Source organism: Acartia tonsa, chromosome 3 (genome assembly GCF_053477335.1).
Source record: "Acartia tonsa isolate MP-2025a chromosome 3, ASM5347733v1, whole genome shotgun sequence".
NCBI classification, from domain to species: Eukaryota; Metazoa; Arthropoda; class Copepoda; order Calanoida; family Acartiidae; genus Acartia; species Acartia tonsa.
The window spans coordinates 39,053,704-39,077,377 of record NC_137262.1 but is presented as its reverse complement, the minus strand read 5'-3'; the positions used below and the strand labels follow the sequence as shown (position 1 = coordinate 39,077,377).

Below are 23,674 nucleotides of genomic sequence, written 5' to 3'. Positions count from 1 at the left end.
AAATTGAAAAAGTAAATTGAAAAAACGCTGAGGTTCTAAGCTTAGAATGATAAAATATTATATTATGAGGAATTTTTAGAACAAGAAGTACAGCTAAATCAGATTCGTATATAAGAAATTGTGTTTTAAAGATTAAACTAAACTGTTTATAATAACTCTAATTTTCTGATAATCTCAGCACATAATGGACATAATTGTCCATGAATTTGTTTCAGAGGAACGTATAATTATATATTTATTCTACAAAATGCGCAAATTTGGCCCTAGCCTCATTTTTTTCATATTCGCAACAAATTCGAGGCAATTTTTGCAGGTTTCAAATTGCTTGCAGCGATGATTGGAAAAAAAGAGGGGATTAGGGTGGAGGAATAATGGGGGGTGGGGGGAATTTTTAGATTGCAATCATTGGGTTACATGCTGAGCAGGCTACAATTAGCAAATTTTAGAACAAGATCCAGGATTTTTATTTTAAAGTCACAATTTCTAATTCCTTGGCTTAAAAACTTTGAGTACTTTTTTTAAATTTTAATTGGTTGGTTCATTAACTAGCAGTGTCCAAAGGTTGTAACCAATAATTTTATCATACAGTAAGTGTAATTTAGTTTATCTTGATTGGGGATGTATATTAATTTATCATCCATTGTCTCATCCCCTTAAGATCCCTACAAAGTGCGGCAACAACAACAATAATATTTAAAAATTAAAAAGAACTATATCATATATGAAGATTCATAGAGACTTTGTTTTTTTTACTTTTTATAAATAATGGTCGTACGGACATCCATAGTTGAAGAGTGGCTCCTTTATCGAGAGGTGTAATTTTTAGTTGATACTGAAACGAAAAGTAATCCACGGTTAAAAATGTAAAATATTTAACGTCAGGAACTATTTAATGTTTATATGATATCTATCTCATTTTTTCTCAAAATTCATTAGATTTGCTTCAAAAATCAATTTGATTCACCATTTATGTCCATTTTTCAAAAATCACGATTCTTTTGGTCAAATTTATTCAAGTTTTATTAAAATCTTTTGTGCCATGTTGGGGTTTAGTTGTTAAGTGTAGTCAATCCTAATTGTCTTAGGAAGCATCTTTTTAATAATCTAATTAATAGGACAACTTTATTATATATATATATAATATTGTTTCAAAGTTTGAAATCGAAAGGGTGATTTTAACATGCATTATTTTACAATAAGACAAACTCTAAATGTAGAAAAGCTTCACTATTGAAAATATACTCAACAACATATAAATTATGAAAACATATTTTAGGTACTACACATACTAATTTAATTTTTTGGCCAATCATTAATTTTTCAATCTTCCCATAGATTCAATTTTCAACTTAACAATAATGAGATTTTTCAAAGATTAAAACTATATTTTTAAAAAAAATGCAAGGTTTTTCATTCGATTATTTTGCCTCGAGACCAACCAGTCTTAAATTCTTTCAGAGTTTTATGGAAATTGTCCACAAAAACGTAAATTAGAAACATCTTTGTTAAGGTTAACTGTCAAAATCCTCAGACATATATAATAATTTTGCTGTTAAGATCTAAATGTTTTCATATTGTTTTAAATTTTAAAAATGCGGGGATTGGAAAACTTATAGAACTGCAACGAATCTTGTAATATGTTATATTACATGATATCTGTAAGCTATCATCATCTTGGCCAAGTTATAATCCTTTCATTATTGATTAGGACACTTAAAAGGTCAGCACTAGAACGTCAGTATTCCATTTAATGTTCATGATACCTATTTATCATAACATCGGCGATACAAACAAATTTGGAAGGGCGGGAATGGATGGGGGAAAAGGGGGTATAAGGAAAATTCAAATTTTGAACGTACTTACATTCAAATAAGTATCCGATATCATATCTTCATGAAGAGAGGGGATATTGGGCTGTAAATTTCTGTTGGTTGGTTTATTAAGTTGAGAGTTCAAACGTTTCAACCACTAATTGTAATCTATAATGGTGTAGTTGATTATATCATTATTGGGGATGTACATCAATTCATCGGTCATTTTCTTATCCCTTTAGATCCAACAATGTTTAGCAATTTGTGACATGTTTTTTGTAGAAAATTAAATAGCAGACTGCAGTATGCAATCCAAATTTAATAATAAAAAAAATGAAATTTATGTCATGTATTCAAATTAAAAAAGGTTTCGCTTGATATTATAAGAGAGGATTGATTTTTCCCTCTTTATAACATGTAATAGATACAAAATGCTAAGAAGAAATACATCCATAATTCAAAATGATTATGCCTACTGAAGTTCATTATTTTATTACGAAAAAAATTTCAAAACAATACTTCAAAAATTATGTTAAGCCTATTTTATTTTCATATTGAACCATTAATCTTGTAACTGAAAGTAACAAGGAAAAAACTCTATATTTGTATGGTTTTTCTATTTTTTATTTAGTCTATGGTCTAAAATAGACATATTTTTCTTTTTGAAATAAAGTTTTTATTTGATTGCATCCATAAAATAATAAATTATTGGGCTGAATGAGATATCCTTTATATGTATTTTTGTCTCAGGGGTTAGGGATCTGATAAATTTACATTAAAGTTGTTACAGCTTTTTTTTTGCAAAAGGGAAATTTTTGTAGCAATTTGATTTGCCTTGATCTCTAAATATTTTAACATCAGTATAAAATATTATGTTGTAAAACTAGCAACAAAAAAGAATTAAATAATCACCTAATGATTTATTTTTCTGATAAAATAAATTCCTTTATCCCTGAACATAAATATAAATGTATATGACTGGGTTGAAAAATCTAAATTAAGAAAATCCCTCCATACATTAATTCTTCGTGTGTGTTTGTTTGTCTTCAAATGTGTGTGTGTTATTTTTAGGGTTGGGTGTGTTTAAAATGCTTTACCAAGAAAAATTTGAACATTAAATTTTACAAAATTTTAAATAAATTTTTGTTTTTAAAAAATATGTAATTTGTTCCATGACAAGATTTATATTTAAGAGTCATTTTATGACAAACAACCGATTAAAATGATTAGTAAAATTTGAGTCAAATTGGATATAATTTGGACATTTTCATTATACACTCTGAACCAAAAATATTTAGTTCTACCTAAATACATGGGAATTGGAGTGATTAAATATTTTTCTCGTATTCATTTGAATCCGGTGGATAGGAACCGGTTCTCATGAATACGAAAAAACTATGTCTAGCATCGTATTATATCCAGTTTTCTACGAATATAGAAATGTACAATCATAAGATTAAAACTAGTTTTTTTTAGCCGGTGCCTTCGGCACCACGGGGCTAAAAAAACTAGTTTTAATCTTATAATTGTACATTCTATATCCGCGGAAAGCCGTTTATAATACGATACGAGAAATAACTATTAGAACATTCTTAATTCAATAGCAGGTTAAATTTTAATATATAATTTATTTCTTCCACTAACTATAAATCAAAATGACTCTTTCTTAAAGTTGAACAATTTTTGTATTTCTATTGGTTTAACTCCTTTTTGTACAGTTTTCTGTAATATATGTAAAAAAATCTATGAAAGAATTTGTGAATAAGTCCTCTATAGTGATTAATTCTTGTCCAAAGCATTCATTGTCTTATACTACATTTTCTACAACAGTTTAGGCCAATTCAATTTATCAAATGCTTTTCTGTACACATATTTTTAAACCGAAGCTTTTCTGTATTTAAGGTGTGTCCGTCTGTTTAAACATTTTTTTAATCTTCCTATGTAGATCCAGTAAACACAAATATATGCAATTATATATATTAGTTCATTTGCTTTAGCCAAGCTTCGCTTTTATGGATATTATCATCTCTTGGTTTTAGGTTGCTTAAGATAACTTTAGATAAATGGTCAGGTGACTTACAGTTAAGGATTTATTATCAATATTTTCTTTCTTATTTCATTCAACCTAAATCTAATCCAGTTACATTTAATATCAATCAGTTTATTTATATCTAAAACACTTCACTAAAGTTAACATCAATTACATCATAACAAGGATGACACCATCCATAAAAGCGAAGCTCTAAAATGGAAGGACAACGAACATCAATACTTGTAGATTGTCAGAACTGAATTAGCAGAATATTATGCATCAGTACAAACAATATTGTAGGTAAATTTGTTGCAAAACTCCATAAATACATAGATGATACTGTTTAAGGACATACTTAAATTTTTAGGACTTCTTTAAAGAGATTCATCGCTCATAACATTGTACCTTGTTGTTATAGGAATCAGTTTTCAAAAAATCAGATAAATCGGATTATTTCAACATACAAACGCACGGGCATTATGGTATTGATTATAGAGTTGCTACGCTTTCTTATTGTACCTAACTACTACAGGAATCACCATGCAAAGTTTGGAATCGATAGGACAATTCTAACCTGTTTAAATTAACGAAAAGAGCTAGCTGTGACGTACGGACGGACGGACGTACAAACGGACCGACCCTAATTATAGAAAATCTTCGCTTTTAAACAGAAGAGTAAGAGAAAAGAAAAGTGAAGTGGAAGGGGGAGGGGAAGAAATAAGATGTATAAGAAAGAGACAGATAGAACTCAATCATCTGCGGTTACTTAAAAGAAACATAGTGTTCCTAAAATACAAGCAATATTCTTCTTCTTAAATACTTTTTTTAAAAGTATATAAAAATGGAATGAAAAAACTTATTGATACTAAGTTAAGGGTTTGAGAAAGCTTTTTAATCTTCTGGCAATAGAAAATTTTAGCTTTAGTTCGGTTGAATTTTTACCATTTTGAGTGAAATGACTATACGAGCATAAATACCTGCAATAGGCTTTAAATGTTTATGTTGTTAAATTTGTACCAACTATTGATTTAGTAAAATTAGAAAAACACTGAGAAAAAGAGCAGAAGAAAGAAAGAGAGAGAGTTATTGAGGAGTAGGAGCCCAGAAAATTGGACAAATTTGTAATTTTGTTCTCAGCAGGTGACTCTTCTTTTTCAGCCACTTATACATACTCATACAATGGGCTACATATGGCTATAAGCATACAATCATATCATACAATAAAACTTTGAGTCTTTGTAAATAGCTAGGAAGAAACATTTAATTTGATAATTAAGCTTTTCTTAAATGGATAACAATTATTGTTTTTTAACAAAATCAAAGCACTTCATAACATTTTTATTTAGAACAAGATGCACATTTTATCATTTGACCAGTGAAGAGTTGTTGCTGAGATCTTTTGCTTCATTACAATATGTTAAGTTTGATATAATCATTGTGAATCAAATATGAGTTTGATTTTTCTCGTATTCATTCGAATCCGGTGGATAGAAACCGGTTCTCATCCATACGAAAAAACTATGTCTAGCATCGTATTATATCCAGCTTTCTACGAATATAGAAATGTACAATCATAAGATTAAAACTTCGGCACCTCGGGGCTGAAAAAACTAGTTTTAATCTTATAATTGTACATTCTATATCCGCGGAAAGCGGTTTATAATACGATGAAAGAAATAACTATTATTTATTTGAAAAATGGGCACAAATAACCTGTCTTGTTTTTTTTTGTTTATTTTGACCATAATAACTTTGTTTTAGTAAATTGTATGTAAAAAGAGAAAGAGTGGGATTATAATGACTGATTTAGAGTAGAGTAGTTTAGTTCTTACATCTTCTTTCAGGTATCTATCTATCTGTCTGTCTTTCTACCTATCTATCTGTCTATCTGCCTGTCAGTCAATCTATCTATTCAACCTATATCTAAATATATAATAATAACTGATTTATAGTAGAGTAGCTTAGTTCTTGCATCTTCTTTCAGGTACCTGTCTATCTGTCTGTCTATCTGTCTATCTATCTATATATCAAACATGTATATAAATATTACAATGATTGATGTAGAGTAGAGTAGGTTATTTCTTATATTTTCTTTTGGATATCTGTCTTTTTATTCTAACCTATCAATCTGCCTTATGTATCCATATGTAGGATCTATCTCTCTGTTCATCTGTTTAATTTACTAAATCAAGTTATTGAGAAAAATTGCATCTGTCATTCTAAATTCGAATTGCTATTTATAGATCCATTTATGTAACAAATAATCTATTTATCAATTAATAAGTGCAAATCTTTCTTCAAGCATCATAGTAATATTTTTTGATAATTATTATGAATTCATTGTTAAAATCAAATAAATTAATCTACTTTCTTATAGATAAAAAAATCTTGATATGTGGGTATATCTCTATTTAGCACCTTATAATTAAGGCCCTGTAATTAAGTGTGGAGAAGATAATTAGTAGAATTAGCTGCCTAGAGAAATTATTTCCTCTCTTTGTTTGTTTTACCAAATAATTAACTGTGCCGTTCCAATCCAGGAATAAGGTATAACCAACTAGCTAATCTTTTTAGATTGTTTTCAAAATCAAAGTAAACTTATTTAGGAGAAGCAAACACCTCTTTGTATAGATTTTTTCTGCAAAAACCTGGGTAATATTTGGATCACCGAGTGCATAAAAGAAACTGCTTATATGCACAATAGAAACAAAAGTGACGGTGAAACAGACGGATTAACCCTTAAATTTGAGTGGCTGCGCCAAATGATTTTGTTAACATTTTTATCCTTGATTTTTTGTTAGACTGGCATTTAAATGTGTTATCATTGTTTATTAAAGTTATGTCTAGGACTATCCCATATAAATATTGGGATCTGGCATCTTGAAAGAATAAAAATGTGTTCTCCAACTTTGCACTAGATAAAGATTACTATCAAGTATACGATATATAAATAACAAGAGTACAGTTTGTCTCAATATCTTAAGTTTAAAGTTACTTATATTATTGATAGACATTTAAAATCAACCCTCGCAATGGCAATATGTACGCTTGTTGGCGAGAAACTTTTAGTCGGCGACTTACTGGAGAATTTTAAAATATTTTTTCTTTCTGTAAAATTAATGGAGGTGCATTTTCTCAAAACCAGGCACACTGAAAGGTCATCCGGACAAAGGTCATGCCATCAATAAGTTGACTGTCTATATATGTTTGTCTAATACCATGAATGTAGGTGGGTTGGTATTGACAAAATATCCCTTTCATTCTTGTTAAATTTATGTATACTTTGTGTCTGTTCACTCTTAGTTCATGCATATTGTTTACTATACATTCACTTCCGCACATCTACCATAAGATCAAAAAAATGACGTCATACAATAAAATGGATCAATGAGAGGCCAGTATAAACTGTAATTGACCATTGGTTAAATCTATACTGGCCTCTCATTGGTCAATTTTATCGTATGACGTCATTTTTTTGATGCACTTTACGCTGTCTCTTTAATTTGCTAATATGTATTTTTGCGAATATTAAACACTGAGCATATGTGATTTCATGCGAAATTGATTGCACATCATATTTTTCGCTAAGCAATGTTTGTTCACTGTTTGTGTTTTTAAAGGGGAAGTTACTCTATAACACTTGTGTTTGTTAAGAGCTTGAGAAAAATCATGTTTAGACGGGTCTTATGATTAAAAACAATCGCAATCAACCGAAAAATATTTAAATGGTTATCTATCATTTATAATAGTATCCATGGCTGATACAGTATCGATATGCCGTCAAGGGATAGATTTTCCCTCGTATTAAAGTAGTCCTTATGGCTAAAACTTATAAATTATATCTATCCTATTCTAATAATAATCCCTCATTAAATTCACTTCATAAATGTGACATGAAAGGCTTCAATTGAAGACTTTTAATGAATAAATAGATAGCTTCGCTTGAACTTTAACTATCGTTCTTGTTGGGTGTGCAATTTCATAAATAAACATTTAAATGTAAATGCATTGTCAAATTAGAATAAGTAGTCTAGTTCTAATAATACACACTCACACACACAAACAAACAATAATAGACAATTTTAGACCCTTAAAATTAGATTTTACTACCATGAATAAAACTTGAAATCGTTATTTTCTAGTAAAGCTACTTAATATTCATTTTTTCGTCAGTAATTTCGCAATAAAAGCTATGAAGTTTAAAATTAGTAACATTAAAATGGAAAAAAATTCCAAATCTTTTCAAAAGGAAGATTCTTTTTTATGCTCTAATACTCAAACCTTTTTTCTTATGATATGTGTTTAAGGAGGGAACACAAAATCAAGGATGCACAATCAAAGGTTAGAAAACTTACCTAAAAATAAACAATAATGCAATATTGCCTATAAACATAACAAGAATAACAATATCCAAAAAATCATACTCTTTCTTTTTATAAAATGGCTGACTGGGTGCTTTCCCTCAAAGTACCTCTCGAGCACAGAAACTCTACCCCTCTTTGTTTTTAGATAAAGTAGAAATATGTAAACGGAAAGGAGTATTCTTTCATGAGCCTAACCAGTACAAAGGAACCTAACCCCACGGGGCTATCAGGTACCCAATATCACCTAACCTAACCTGATCTGAAATGATAAACAAACAAAAAGATATAGTTCAGTAATGTCAAAATAAGAGGGGTGGTTTCATATCTACAGAGCACTTTCAGGGAAAACACATCCAATTGACAGAAATTGACAGATTTTTTTTATTTTCCAAACATTTGAAAGTATATCCTGTGACTGAGCAAATATTATGGGCCAAGGAAACCCGCAGCATTAACCAGCACATTTTTCATAAATATATATTATAAGAGCATACCCACCACAGGGACCCTATGGGGATAGGACAATGAACGATAAATAGATATAATCTAGTGTTGATGAACAAAATTACAACATATGTTAAAAAATTGTTGGTTGTTAAGTTTGGACACTACTGGTTTATGACAATCCAATCAAAGAAAATGTGGCTATTAATTTACACACACACAAACACACACACACAGGATAAATTTTAATTTTAATATCATATTCACTTGCAGCTTTTTATGTAAGGAGTTTTCCTTCAGTCAAAAATGGCATTGATATAACAAATCATGTTTTATTGTCTACTACAACTTATGGAAATTTAAATTAAGGTTAAAAACTTTTAGTCTTAGGATGATTTTCATGTTTAATAAACAACGGACTTTTTGGTTATGATAAAAAGTTGCTACTTTTTCAAGATCAATACTTTGTTGCCACAGAAATCCTCATGGGGTAAAATTTATGGAACTATAAATTTAAGACATCTGATAAAAATGTCATAGTTTTTATTTATCCTAGTTTAAAATACTATAACTAAACATATAAAATAAAAATTATGTCAGAGCAAAAAAATAACTGTTTTTTTCTTCCGTAAATAGCTAAGAAAAACAACCATAAAGATGATTGCTTTATACTTAATATTAGGTCCCTAAAACTTTTCAGTTCTGTAGATTATTTTACTGTTCTATTATGAAATGAAAGTCAGCATTTAAAATTCATAAAAAAGTTTTTAGAAATAAAAAGATGACACACACAAATACACAAAAAGAGAAAGATTCTAGATTAATTTACCTCTCCCTTGGAGAGAGATTTTTACTTCCTCTCGGCGAGGAGCGAGGCTACTCTACAAGCAGTGGCGTGCACAGAGTTTTTTAAGGGGGTGTGAAACCACAAGTCTGGCTTATGGTAAGAAATGCCTATGGTAGTGTCCTCATCAAAGTTGTTTATTAATAACACAAAAAAAAGAAAAATTTTAAGAGAGGATGGTTTCAAATTGATAAGATTCGACGATTGGAATATCACAACGAAACGTGACTTTTCGAGTAGTATCCACATACCTGTACAGCACAAATGAACTTAATTGTTATGACGCATTACTGCAATCGCACAAAATCGTGCTTGTTAAAAAAAGGGGGTAGATAAAAGTAACCCTGAAGAATTTAAACATAATACCGCCTAGTAAAAAGTTTCTCAAAGAATTATTGTCATTGATGAAATTTATAACAATAAGCATGTGAAGAATGTTGAATATGTGTCTTTGTGTGTGGTTGTGTGTGTTTGTGTGTGAAAAAATGCTTGCACCAAGGGATTGTTAAAATTTTAAGGTAATCCTATTATATAAAGTAGTAAGGGTTTTTTGTTTAAGGCTTAAGATCTCAAGAAATACTGAAACAATAAGGTTAGGTAATCTTCCAATAGGTTCTGTGATGGTTTTAGGCTATTTTATTTTCAGATTTATGTTATTTATAGTCTTTTAAGATCTATCTAAGTTTTGAAGATGAAAAAAGTCTCTCAAAAAATCAGCATGTGACGTCATAAAAATGAGGAATTATCCATCTCTTTTTTAGGGGTTTTCTTTCCCACTTCTCCTCTCCTCATCCCTCATTTTTATGACGTAAAAGTTTTTTTGAGAGACTTTCTTCGTCTTCTAAGTTTTACCGGAAAATCTATCCCAAAAATTGGATATTTGTTAGTCGGTCAGTATTTCCTGTAAAGTTAAATCACCTGTCTTTTACAAAAAATGCATAAAATGTAAATCATACAGAGAAATTTAAAATATTTTACTTCAGCAGAAAAGAGAAAAATTCAATTGACCAGAATAATTTTTATTTCTTCATAACATGCTTATTTAATTTCAACAGTATTTTTAAAATACACGTAAAGGAGAAAACTTTCTAAAAATAAACTTACTTTACTATCCATTTTTCTATGGTCTTTTTAGTGTTTGTGTAATATCTAATACTATTACTATTACCCTTTCTTTTATCCATCTATTTAAACTCAAGTTTAACCAAAGAAAAATATAAAGAGAAGGATATCTAGGTGCATTTTTTTACAAAAAAAAACACATAGTTTTCAACTTTTCGCCATTTAAATAACTCTTTCTGTAGATGAGAATGAAGTTATAACGATCTTTCAGTGTGAGAACGTAGTACCTACGGTTATTCTTAATTATAGAATAGATGTGCTTTGTAAGATTAAATTTTTACAAGAAATATCTAAATTCTAAATGATTATTCTATGATGTTTAATCCTTATAAAACACACACACATACCTACACAGACTAGCACTAAAAATGGCCACACAATCTTATTAATCCTAAAAGAAGTATCTGAGTACTTTTTTAATCACAAAAAGTGCGCCGTGGACAAAAAGTGTTTTTAAGACAAATAACCAAGATAAAGTAGCTGAGATTAGGGGGGGGGGGATAAAATATAAACTTTTTTGTCTTAGGGGTTGGTTTTATTGACACTCTAAAAAATGCTTTATAAAAATCTACAATTATAAAAAAAAATTCTGTCCCTTAATCAAAGAAGGATACTTCAGCAAGGAATGTTTCATTTAAAAGAAATACATTTTGACTCTAGCTTTTCTCCAATCGAATAAATAAATGATAACTGACTATTTAGGCAAAACAATTTTTCTTTAGATAAATTTTCAATTATTAATAAAAAATTATTTTAACTGTAAATTTTAAGGAGTATAAGTTTGAAAAATGCCTTTTTTGTCCATATTTTCTTTGGGCATAGTTAAAATTTTACACTTGCCATTAAAGCCTGGCGTTTTACAACCTTTATTAGAACATAAAGTATATTTCCATGTTACGTGTTTTATTCCAGTCCTAACAATTGCTCTTTAAAAGACTTTTTAGACTAGATATCAACTAGAATCTTTTTGAGGATTTACTTTATCAACGATTTTAAATATGATATGAGGTTATATTTTTAAAAGCTGACATTTATTGAATCTCTTATTTTAGAGGCAAAGCTACTCTCTAATAAGGGTATGCCCGTACATAATTTAGGCAGAGTAAAGTGTCCTACGACAAACGCAGGAGTCCCAAACGTCGGAGTGGACAAACGTCGGAGTGGACACTTAACCTAACCTAACCTATTTTAGACCATCTTATAGGTTTTTTAAATAACTAACCCCTGCGGGGGGCTTATTTGTTCATTCATATCTTAACCTAACCTAATACTTAATAAAATTAATATTTTAACACTCCTGCGTTTGTCCACTCCGACGTTTGGGACTCCTGCGTTTGTCCTAGAACCGAGTAAAGTATAAAAAAAAGCTTTCTATGGAAGGTGTCATTTTCATTGATTTATTTACAATATATACAGATATTTAAAGTTTAATAATCAAAATTATTCATCCTTTTTTAACAATTTTAAAAAATCAATTCTATTCCTACTGCACTTGACTCTTTTTTGCCAATTAAACATTTATTTTGTACAATATTGACCTTGTGGCATTTAAATTCATATAACTTAATTATAATGTTGTCTAAGCACTGTGAAAAGTACGTGTCTATACTAAAATTGTGAGTATTTGACCAGCACGATCATAAAAAATGTTGCTTTATCATCCTAATCCAGAGTTTGCTTTAATTTTATTTATCCGCGGACAATCAGCAAATCTAAGATATTGACTTTCAAATATACCCAATGTAATTTACAAGATTAAAAACTCTTGTCCTTGAATTACATCTACATTACTAAAGATCTTTAAATTTATATTGAACTAATTAATCAAAGCTAGAAATATGGGCTATAGGACTACAGATCTAAAATGTCTACAAATTTTATTAAATAGTAAAACTTTGGGGACCAGTAACATTGCCAGTAATAGAATAAGGAGTAGTCCTATCCTTTCCTGGCTGATATAAAGCCTTAAGAATTTAAATGATAAGATAATACTGAAATACAAAACTAAAATGAAATAATAAAGTAACTGTACTAAAAACCTAAAGGCTTTAAAATCGCTGCAAGTTTTTATGACAAAAAGTTGCTTTGATTATGAGGTTTTTACAATAGAAGCCTTTCGTGATAAACACGAAATCATACTTAAGGCGCTTTTAAGGACACAGTAAGAAGTAAAGAATTAAAATATTAGAGTTTATCGTTTTTATTTTTTTTTTCAACTTTTCCATGAATGAATAAAATGTATTTTTTTTCAATTATTTGTTTTTACAAAAGCATGCCATAATTGTTTCCTCTTAAATCTAGAAGTACTGATTTGGTTTATCATTTCAACGTTATATGTCATGTAAAGGAATGGTTTACTGGCAGCTAATAAACATATTCAAGACTGCCTGATAATCACTTCGACATTTTGACTAAATTGAAAACATCGATAGAACCAATATATAGCATAAAATGTTAAAAAAATTACATGCTTTTAATAAAGAAAATGAATATAAATAAAATGAAATTATATTTAGCTGGCAGAAAATTTATTGACAAATAGCTTTCCTGTCTTATCCCTATAATTATTAAGGAACTATTATATGAAATAGCTGCGCAACTAATGTAATATTTTATTACTGTTGTATGTATATCTATGGTCCATTGCCTTTTAAATTGTAAATATCCAGAGAATATAAAGGTTTGTGCACGTGACCGTAATATGTAATGTCATTTTAATACACTTACAGCCCACAGTTTTTAACCCTAAGAAATTCCTATGTTTTTCCTACCTATCAATTACCTCATACAGGTGAGGCTGTTGTCTATGAAACTATGACGTCAGGTCCAAAAACCCAGGATAACTAAGGGGAGCCAAATCTTTCCTTTTTTCTTCAAACATCCGGGATATTAGGTTAGGTAACACCCATCAGACAACCAACTCTTGGATTGAACGACCATTGTCTGGAAGTCCTTACTGTGCGTGGTAATGCGTCGTCCCTGTTTTGGGCCAAGTCAATCTTACTAACCTAACTACTTATGTCGCGCACCTGGCATAACTGCAGTCGGAACTTTTTTTAACGTCTTTAGTTATGATGCAGTGTTAAGCTGAGATTCGAACCAATCACCTCCCCGACGACGAGCGGTTTCGCTACGTGTTAAGCCACAGTCTCGGGTTATATGTTTTTCTTTGGACTATGTAATCTAATTTAATTTATACCCATCAAACAGTAGAAACTATGATTTTGAACCCTTGAGTTTAGATAATTACCTACACAAATCATAACTGAGCTATATTAGAACTTTTGACCATAGGTTAAACAATTAATACCCCGGCATTTCAGCAGAAATTTTTATATAAATAAAATATTAGATTGTTTATGCTCTAAAGAGGACAACCTCATAATATAAAGGCATGCTTTGGGAAGTAAAGAAAGGTAAAAAATATAAATTTAAAATGTGGTAGATAAAGGCATAACATAATGAAATTTCTATGCAAAGAATTAAAAACTTTAAGCTTAGGTCTCGAGAAAAACTTGTGTTTCTAATTCATGAGTTACATTTAACATGCTTCTAGTTTCAACATTTATAATCAATTATGCCTTGTGATAAAGAAAAGACATAAAAATGTTGGATGAAAAATGTATTATAAAATGATGCAGCTGTAAAAAATGGCTGGCTCACTAGAGGGCTTTTTATATTATACCACCTTAACTTTTGTAGAAGCTTCTATATAACTTATTTAGTGTCTGTTTGTCTGTCTTTAAGAGGATTAAAAGTTAGTATACTTACTATTTGTTTCGCTTTCCTTTCAAAATAATAATCATGAAATTATTAGTATTTAAAAAAAATGTCATTTTAATTTGATTGCATAAAAAGTTTTTAAAATATCAAATTTGTTGATATAATGCTTTCTTTGCTTTAATGGGAAAAATAATCATTATTCATTTTTAGTGGGTGTAATTAAAATCTGTGAAAGTGGGTCTACTTGAGAACAATGTACAGGATAATTTTTAATGTTTACATCATAATTAAATACCTCCAAAGGACAATCCTGGTGTTCATTTTATTCTTTTTAACAATTAAACAATGTTAATGGAAGATAAACATTATTAAAAATTAGTTAATTTTAATAAGAACCAGGACCAGTAGCTAAATTTCCTGCAGAGTAGAGCCCAATCGGTTCAGCGGTTACGAAGATCCTAAGCTTCAGATGGACAGACATCATTCTACAGGTTGACGCATGACCGAAAAGGCAGAGTGATTTATAGAATAAAAGTTAGCGCTGCTATAATGTAGAATCTACTAAAGTCCATTTTACTAAATTAATTGCTTATAAGCTTAACAAGAACGGGTTTATAACATACACTGCAAATAAGATTGAGGTAAAGAGTGACCTCTGAACAACATGTATGCGACCTCTAATAATTTATCTTGACTACAACTAATATAAGGTTGAAGAGTGTCCTCAAAAGAACCTGTATGTGACCTATAATAATTAATCTTGACTACAATTAAGATGAGGGGGTAGAGTGTCCTCTGAAGAACCTGTATGTGACCTTCAATAATTAATCTTGAATACAACTAAGATAAGGGTGAAGAGTGTCCTCTGAACAACCTGTATGTGACCTCTAATAATTTATCTTGACTACAACTAATATAAGGTTGAAGAGTGTTCTCAAAAGAACCTGTATGTGACCTATAATAATTAATCTTGACTACAATTAAGATGAGGGGGTAGAGTGTCCTCTGAAGAACCTGTATGTGACCTTCAATAATTAATCTTGAATACAACTAAGATAAGGGTGAAGAGTGTCCTCTTAACAACCTGTATGTGACCTCTAATAATTAATCTTGACTACAACTAAAATGAGGGGGTAGAGTGTCCTCTGAAGAACCTGTATGTGACCTTTAATAATTAATTTTGACTACAACTAAGATAAGGGGGTAGAGTGTCCTCTGAAGTACCTGTATGTGACCTCTAATAATTAATCTTGACTACAACTAAGATAAGGGGGTAGAGTGTCCTCTGAAGAACCTGTATGTGACCTATAATAATTAATCTTGACTACATCTAAGATAAGGGGGTAGAGTGTCCTCTGAAGAACCTGTATGTGACCTCTAATAATTAATCTTGACTATGGCGGCCACACAGTATCATAATAGACACGGCTTCAGACGAAAATTTCAAACTAAACAAGGCCGCACACGTCATAACTCGCAAAAATGAATAATAAATACAGTTAAAATGAAATTATAAGCATATAACTATAGGTACAAACAAAAATATAGTCATAAATACGCCACTAAATAATTAGACTTAAATATTGTGACATTGCTTTCTATACATTCTAGTTTTATTTATGCAAGGTATCGAACCATAAACACAAAGGTTTTTGAAAATGCGTTTTAAACCAACGTTAGCAATTCATACAAAATTTTATTTGAATCATTAAATTATTAAAATTGATCAGATATTCATGATATTACTAGTAAAGAACCTCACCCAGTTTAAAGGATAGGATAGGGTATGGGACTAAAATTAGAGCTTTTAGAGTAATCTTTCATAGCTTATCTCGTGTAATTTTTATTTAGTGAGTAATGAGTATACATCAAATGAACTTAAAAATATGTGATATGAGTTTCTAGCATATTTGACTAGGGTGGGATAAAAGTTTTGTTGTCCCACAATTGCCCAGATTGACTAAAGAAGGTTTAAACAATGATTTATATTTTCGTTTCCGTGGAAAATTTGTTTATTATCGAAATTGGTCTAAAATCATGGGTTTTTAGGTATTGCATGTTAAAGTAATAAAATTTACTTAAATTCATCCTTAGATTAACTCTAATGATAAAGTATTGCATATAAGAAAGAGAGAGAGAGAAAGAGAGAGAGAGAAAGAGAGAGAGAGAGAGAGAGAGAAAGAGAGAGAGCTAGGCCCCCCATAGTATTAGCCAAACCATTGTTGATTTATGACCACATATAAAGCAATTAATGAAGCATAAAACTGTTTATAGTAATTTATAGTTGTCCAATTAATGGAGGTGAGAACTGGGGGCATCTCAAGAATAAGCATTTAATGGAGAATGGAGGGAGTGGAGGGGGAGGGTTGAGATCTGGGGAATCTACGTAGGTAGGAGTTTAGAAAATTAAATCAAATTATATTAACATTTAGCAAGAAATGTATTTTAAAAACATTGAATTAAGAAATGAAATGACTTATTTTTTCACCGTTTGAACATTTTTTTAGTCCTGTTAATTTAAATCCATGCATAAAGGTTCTTCAAATATTTTGGTGCTATCCAGAGAGAGAGGTGACAATGGGCTACTTATTATACTAGTCACTAAAGTTTTAATAACGTTTTATTATAAGTTGGCTTAACAACTTTGGGGTCATTTAATGAATTTGATTGGTTGATTTATTAAGTTCATTAAGAGTGTTCAAACGTTTTAACCAAAAATTGTAATCTAAGAGAAAGAAAGAGAGAATTTTGTGTATAATCATTGGTGATGTACATCAATTTATCGGCCATTGTCATTTGACCCCTGGGTGCTATCAGTGCAACCAGTAACTCTGAAAATATTAGAATAAAAACGATATATTTTAATAATGCTATTTTCTGATTAAACCAATCAAACAAGCTTTAGAAATACTTTCTGGATTTCAAAAATTGTTATTTCATTGCAATTATAATCTTTTAAAATAAATACAGGAAACTAGAAATAATACAGTTTGAAAAGCAAAACTTGACATAAAAATTATTTTGCACTAGAATTTAAACAATTTTTCAATGCAATTCCACTTTAGCTTATTGTTTTAAATTTAAATAATATTTGCAAAAATTACTGGGGAAATAAATCATTTCAAAATTATGACTTAGCAATATTTGTAAAAAAAATCTTTTTTCACTTTCATTTACGTCCATACGTTAGTAGATGAAACAAATTTCGTTAGAAGTTTGTCGATCAGGTTTAAAAATTTAAATATGAAGTATTATATTACCGTTAACAAGTTAACATAAAAACAAGGATGACAACATCCATAAAAGCGACCACTGAAACGGTAGGACAAACGGACATTTTTGTATATTGTCAGAACTGAATAATCAGAATATTAATGTATGAGAGTCGAACTAAAATTGTAAGTAAATTTGTTGAAAAACTGCTGGATACAGGATAATGTTTATAAACATACTTACATTTTTATATCCCTGATTAAGGCTAGTTGAAGAAAATCTAATAGAGCCCCGTAGGATAATTCCAACATTAAAAGATTAGGAGAAGGTTAGGTCTTGGTGAAACCATGAAAGCTGTCGAATAATCTAACTTTTCTATTATTTTGTCAAATTATATCTTATTTGTTTATTGATGTAAGATATTTCTGATATCAAAAACAAGACATTTTGAGTCGTCTAGTACTTTTTTAGAAAGTATTGCAATGTCAAAGTGGCTGATAACTAAATAACTAATCATTGGTAAAACCGGCGACACGAATTTGAATTCTTCAAAATTTATAAAAATTACAAGTAACCAGTAAAAAACTTATTCACCTTTTTTTCTGAAAATCAAATATTTTAACACTTTTTATTAGATTTGACTATATTTTAGATTTAAATGATGAAAAAATCATGTATAGTATCGTATTTCAAACAAGTTTCCACGAATATTGAAATAAAAATCATATAACACCAATTTTGTTAGTCCGGGCCTTAGGCCCCTAGGGGTTAACAAAATATGTTTAATATTATAATTTTTAAAAGCGAAGCTTTTCTATAATTAGGATCGGTCCGTCCGTCCGTCACGGATAGCTTTTTTCGTTGATTTAGACATGTTAGAATTGTCCTATCGATTTCAAATTTTGCATGGTGATTCCTGTAGTAGTTAGGTACAATTTAGAAAGCGTAGCAACTCTATAATCATTACTAAAATGTCCGTACGTCCATTTTAAACATGTTGATTTTTTTTACTTTTTTAAATAGCTTTTTTCGTTAATTTAGGCATGTTAGAATTGTCCTATCGATTTCAAATTTTGCATGGTGATTCCTGTAGTAGTAAGGTAAGATTTAGAAAGCGTAGCAACTCTATAATCATTACCAGAATGTCCGTACGTTCATTTTAAACATGTTGATTTTTTTTACATTTTTAACAACAAATTTGTATGTGACCTAATTATCTGATTGGTCTGATTTTTGGTATACTGATTCTTGGGACAACAAAGTGCAATATTATAAGCGAAGCAACTCTATAATCAAGTCCTAAAAATGTAAGTATGTCCATAATCATTATCCTGTATCAAGCAGTTTTTCAACAAATTTATTTACAATTTTGCTTTGACTCTTATACATTCGCATTCTGATTATTCAGTTCTGACATTATACAAGTGTTAATGTCCGTTTGTCCTACCGTTTCAGAGCTTCGCTTTTATGGATGTTGTCATCCTTGTTCATTTTAATATCCTTGGAAAGATGACTTAAATGCGATGCCATAAATAAAGAGTCCTTATTACTGTTCGAAGATAAAAGGATCTCTTTTCTCCCAACAAATTGATTTTATTGATTTCCGATGAGTTTAGTTTCCTGTGCCATTGTCTGATAAATGACAAATTAATTTAGACTCATCTAATCTATATTTTGTTTTAATAATATTACTGTCTTGAAACCTATTTATTATCGTCAACAAATAAAAATCTATGAAATTGATACTTATTTTCAATCAAAATATACTAAATACAAACATTTTTGATGAATTAATTTAGACAAATTTTGTGGTTTATTGAGGAATAAGGAAGCTTTACAAAGTGTCTCAAAAATCAGCCATGTTACGTAAAATGAGGGAGATGAGAGGAGAAGTGGGAAAGAAAACTCCTTAAAAAAAGTTAGATAATCACTCATTTTTATGACGTCACGTGGTTGATTTTTGATACAATTTTGCAGCTGATTTTGCTGATTTTTTAACTCTATTAAGAAGTAAGATTAGAGTATCATCGTATTTTTGCCACTAAATTTTCATCCCAAACAGTAAATAAACAGAATTTAGACATACTGTTCATATCACTTAATTAATTGGAGAACCCAGACAAATATTTAAAAATCCAATCTCTTATGACTCTAGCCTAAAGATTTTTATTTTTTCTGTCAATTTCAAGATTTTCATTTCAAAGTTAATATTAACATTTAAGAAATGCTAAATTTTTGCCTCATTTCAAGTATTAATATTCTATTCAAATAATCAAATTTTCTTTCAAACAGGTAAAAAATTATGAAAAAGGCTAAAATTCTAATTTAAAAATGAATCTTAATTGTTTGCTAATGCTTTGAATTAAACTGTTTTGTAAATGATGCTGAATGTCAGTCTTTTCTTAATCTTGATTGCAACAAGTTTAAATTAAGTTGTTAGGAGTAAAGCATCTCTACAAATTAAAATCATAAACTTTTTTAGAATAACAAATGTTTTTTTTTTAAATGTAAATATGTTTGTCTGTCTTTTCTTACCAAAATAAACTCTTATCCTATGAGTTGATTTGGTTGCATATATTTGCCTAAACCTTCAACGTCTCCAGAAAATTGCTTTGTTTTAGAATTAAATAAATCCAAAAATTAATTAATTTTGGAGGCAACCTTAATCTCCTCTTTGAGGGTGAACCCTGTAGACTCAGAGGCTAATCACGAAGTCAATCGTGAAAATAGAGTTGTTTCATGTACTAAACACACATAAAAAATCCCTTATTTGGTTTAACATAATTTTAACGATAAAATTATATCTAATGGATTTTAAAAGCAAATATGCCATATGGTTTATGGTTTATGCCGACAAAAGTTCTTATATCACTCTTAGGTGTGCTAAAGAACATTAATCTCTATTGATAAATAAATTATATTACTTTATTAATAATTTTGACACCTAGATTATTTTTAAAATAAATACATTTTTGCAGATGTTTTCAATTTTTTATTTAACCAATATATGAACATACTCCATCTATTGAATAGCTTTGCTAATAAAAAAGGAAAACTTACCTTTTAAACCCAAAAGTAAAAAATCAATTTTACTTTTTCATCATGTAAGAAAATTGCTTAATAAAAATACAAATAAATAATTAGGACCAATAAAGACTAAAAATGACAGCATTTTATGGGGAAGGCAATAAATAATAATTGGAGGACAATTTAATCTAATCCAACCCATAATGACATTCTTTATAGACGTGTATGTATACGTCAATTTTGTCATTAATTTAATGGCGGATCTTTTAACCGTAAAATCACTTTTTGTCACTTGAATTAATACAAATAAAAACTCGCAATTTGCCTGAGTTATTTAAAATTGAAATCACTGCAAGTGTCACAAATTCAAATTTCTCTGAATAAATTCACCGAAATCGTGGATTTTAGGGCTATATTCTGGTATAGCGCTAAAAGTGCTATCACAACTGGGGCTAAAAAGGATAGATTTGTCCCCCCTCATATACACATATGTCCTTTGCCCCCCCCCCCTCTATCTCTCTCTCTCTTTCTTTAATTCTATTTTTGTTAAACCTCTCAAACTGTTATCTTCCCTTTTTCTGTTTCTCCGACCCCTTTATCCCTTATAGGCCTGGTCAAAACACTTCCCTTTTCTATTTATTATTGTCTCTCCCCTTTTCTTCTCTTTTGGAATTTTTGTCCTTTACAAGTTATGCCTATTCGGTGTCCCCATGATATAATAAAAATGTGGTTTTTTTCAACTTTACTATGCTATAAACAAGTTTAAACAGTTTACTATTTTTCGGAATTGAATTTAGCATTGAATATGATTTTTGGTTTTAAAAATGTTATTTAGTTAATTTTAAATATCTGTTAATTATATACAATATATGATTAAAAACGATTATTTTTTAAGACTATTTATTAATGGTTTGGTGGTTCTTAACCTAAAAATTATACATTTTCTTGATCTATCATTTTTTTGCTATTTTATAACTCAATACAACAACGTAAGAACTCCATATGCCTATCCTATATACAGTAAGAAAAGAATCATATATGTATTTGTATCCGCGTATAGCCTGACGGAGAGATGGTGCGTCATAGGCCCGTTTAAGTCTCTCCACACGAACAATATATAAATACATACATAACAAGTATATAAAATAAAATTCTTTATTATACATATGTAGTATCTATGTATTGGAACCGTATCTTAAAGTTTATCCCACATATGACGGGACATTGCTTTTGCGCTGCCTCGCCTTTTAGCTGATGGGATTATGGGCTGTGCACGGCCCGCTTCATTGAAAGCGCGCAAAAATGGTCCACACACACACACACACACACATCACTGCACTGGCTAAAAGTGTGTAACAATGACTTCCATATATGCGAATTCTTGCAAAAAAAATTCGCGGATTTTTTTTGTTAAAGTCGCCCATACCCGGATTTTCTTGTGCTAAGGATACCATTAGAATGACCCTTTGACCTTTATTTTATATCTTTTAATTGAAACTTTATTTGATACTACATAGATTATCAATTTTAAACAGATATAAAAATTATTTAGCATTATCTATTTATTTTAACATTTTATCAAATATTTTAATAAAACGATTTAAAATTTGAGTAAAGTATATGTTCCAGTATGAATTCAAAACCACTTATTCATTATCCGCAGGATTAGAACCGGTTTCTCACCTAATTGAAAAAAAACTTGTATTGCATCGTATTTTAGACAACTTTCTGCGAATAATAAAATAAAAAACGTAATGTGTTAGTCACTAATAGTCAATATTCGTTTGTTGGTATAATTGCTTTTGGAAACGTTGTTATACTTGATTGTAAAACTTTTAACTCTTTTAAAAATAAGTTTTGACACTTTTTGATAATTATATTTAAAATGTATTTACAAAATGTTAATTGCTATGTTAATTAACAACAAAATAGCAACCATCCGTTTGAAAAGTTTTTCAAATGCTCTGTCCCATTTAAACTCCCTCAATGAACACACCTTCTTGACATATCCCTGTGCACACCACTTAACTATTAACCAGAATCATTAACATGCATTGTATTATTTAAGCTCTTACAATTTTGTAAGTATTACATGGTGCAGATAGGTTTGGTGATTATATAAAACTTGAAAATATACAGAAAAACTGAACTAAGCTTTTTTACATTTAGGTTAGGTCAGTCCGTCGTATGCCCGTACGTCCGTAATTTGATTTCATACTTTGCTTGTTACTTCATACAAGCTCTCAAACGAACATTAAAACTTGTAGAATATCAGAACTGGATAATCAGAAATGTATAAGAGTCGAAACAAAATTGTAAGTAAATTTTTGAAAACCTGCATAAATACAGGAATCTGTTTAAGGTCATACTTAAATTTTAAGGACTTGATTACAGAGATTCTTGGTTTATAATATTGTACTTTGTTGTCATAGGAATCAGTATTTAAAAAATCAGATCAATCGGATAATTATATAACATAAAAATTTGTTGTTAGAAAAGTTAAATTCAACATGCTTGGACGTATGGACTTTCTGGTAACGATTACAGAGTTTCTACACTTTCTAAATCGTACCTAACTACTACAGGAATCAACATGCAAATTATAATTATAGAAAAGCATCCGTTTTAAAAATTATATTCTTGATTTGAAGTTTTGATTATATGATTTGGTAGGACTGTTTGGCTCTTTGTGCCAGCATCTGTAATATCTGAAAATGTTTTCAAGTAATTTTAGGATATAGTTACACTGAATTTTTGTTTAGATTTTGTTAAAAGCGAAGCTTTTCTATAATTAGGGTCGGTCCGTCCGTCCGAGATAGATAGCTTTTATTCATTAATTTAGGGATGTTAGAATTGTCCTATTGATTTCAAACTTTGCACGATGATTCCTGTAGTAAGGTACGATTTTAAAAGCGTAGCAACTCTATAATCATTACCAGAATGTCCGTATGTCCATTTTAAACATGTTGATTTTTCTACTTTTTTAACAAAAAACTTTTATGTGATCTAATTATTTTTTTGATCTGAATTTAGGTATATTGATTCCTGGGACAACAAAGAACAACATTATAAGCGAAGCAACTCTATAATGGTA

The 23,674-nt window shown here is 29.7% G+C and overlaps 1 protein-coding gene across 8 annotated transcripts in view; it reads right to left on the bottom strand.

Annotated features, from left to right (window-relative positions):
* The window catches only part of LOC145314110 (uncharacterized), a 415,520-nt gene extending 394,500 nt beyond the window's left edge, over nt 1-21,020 (bottom strand). For all 8 annotated transcript variants that reach the window (XR_013877630.1, XM_080153896.1, XM_080153899.1 and 5 more), the window contains exon 1: nt 20,906-21,020. The gene's annotated coding sequence lies outside the window, so the exon portion shown is untranslated. The remainder of the gene's footprint in view (nt 1-20,905) is intronic.
* Between the last annotated feature and the right edge of the window lie 2,654 nt (nt 21,021-23,674).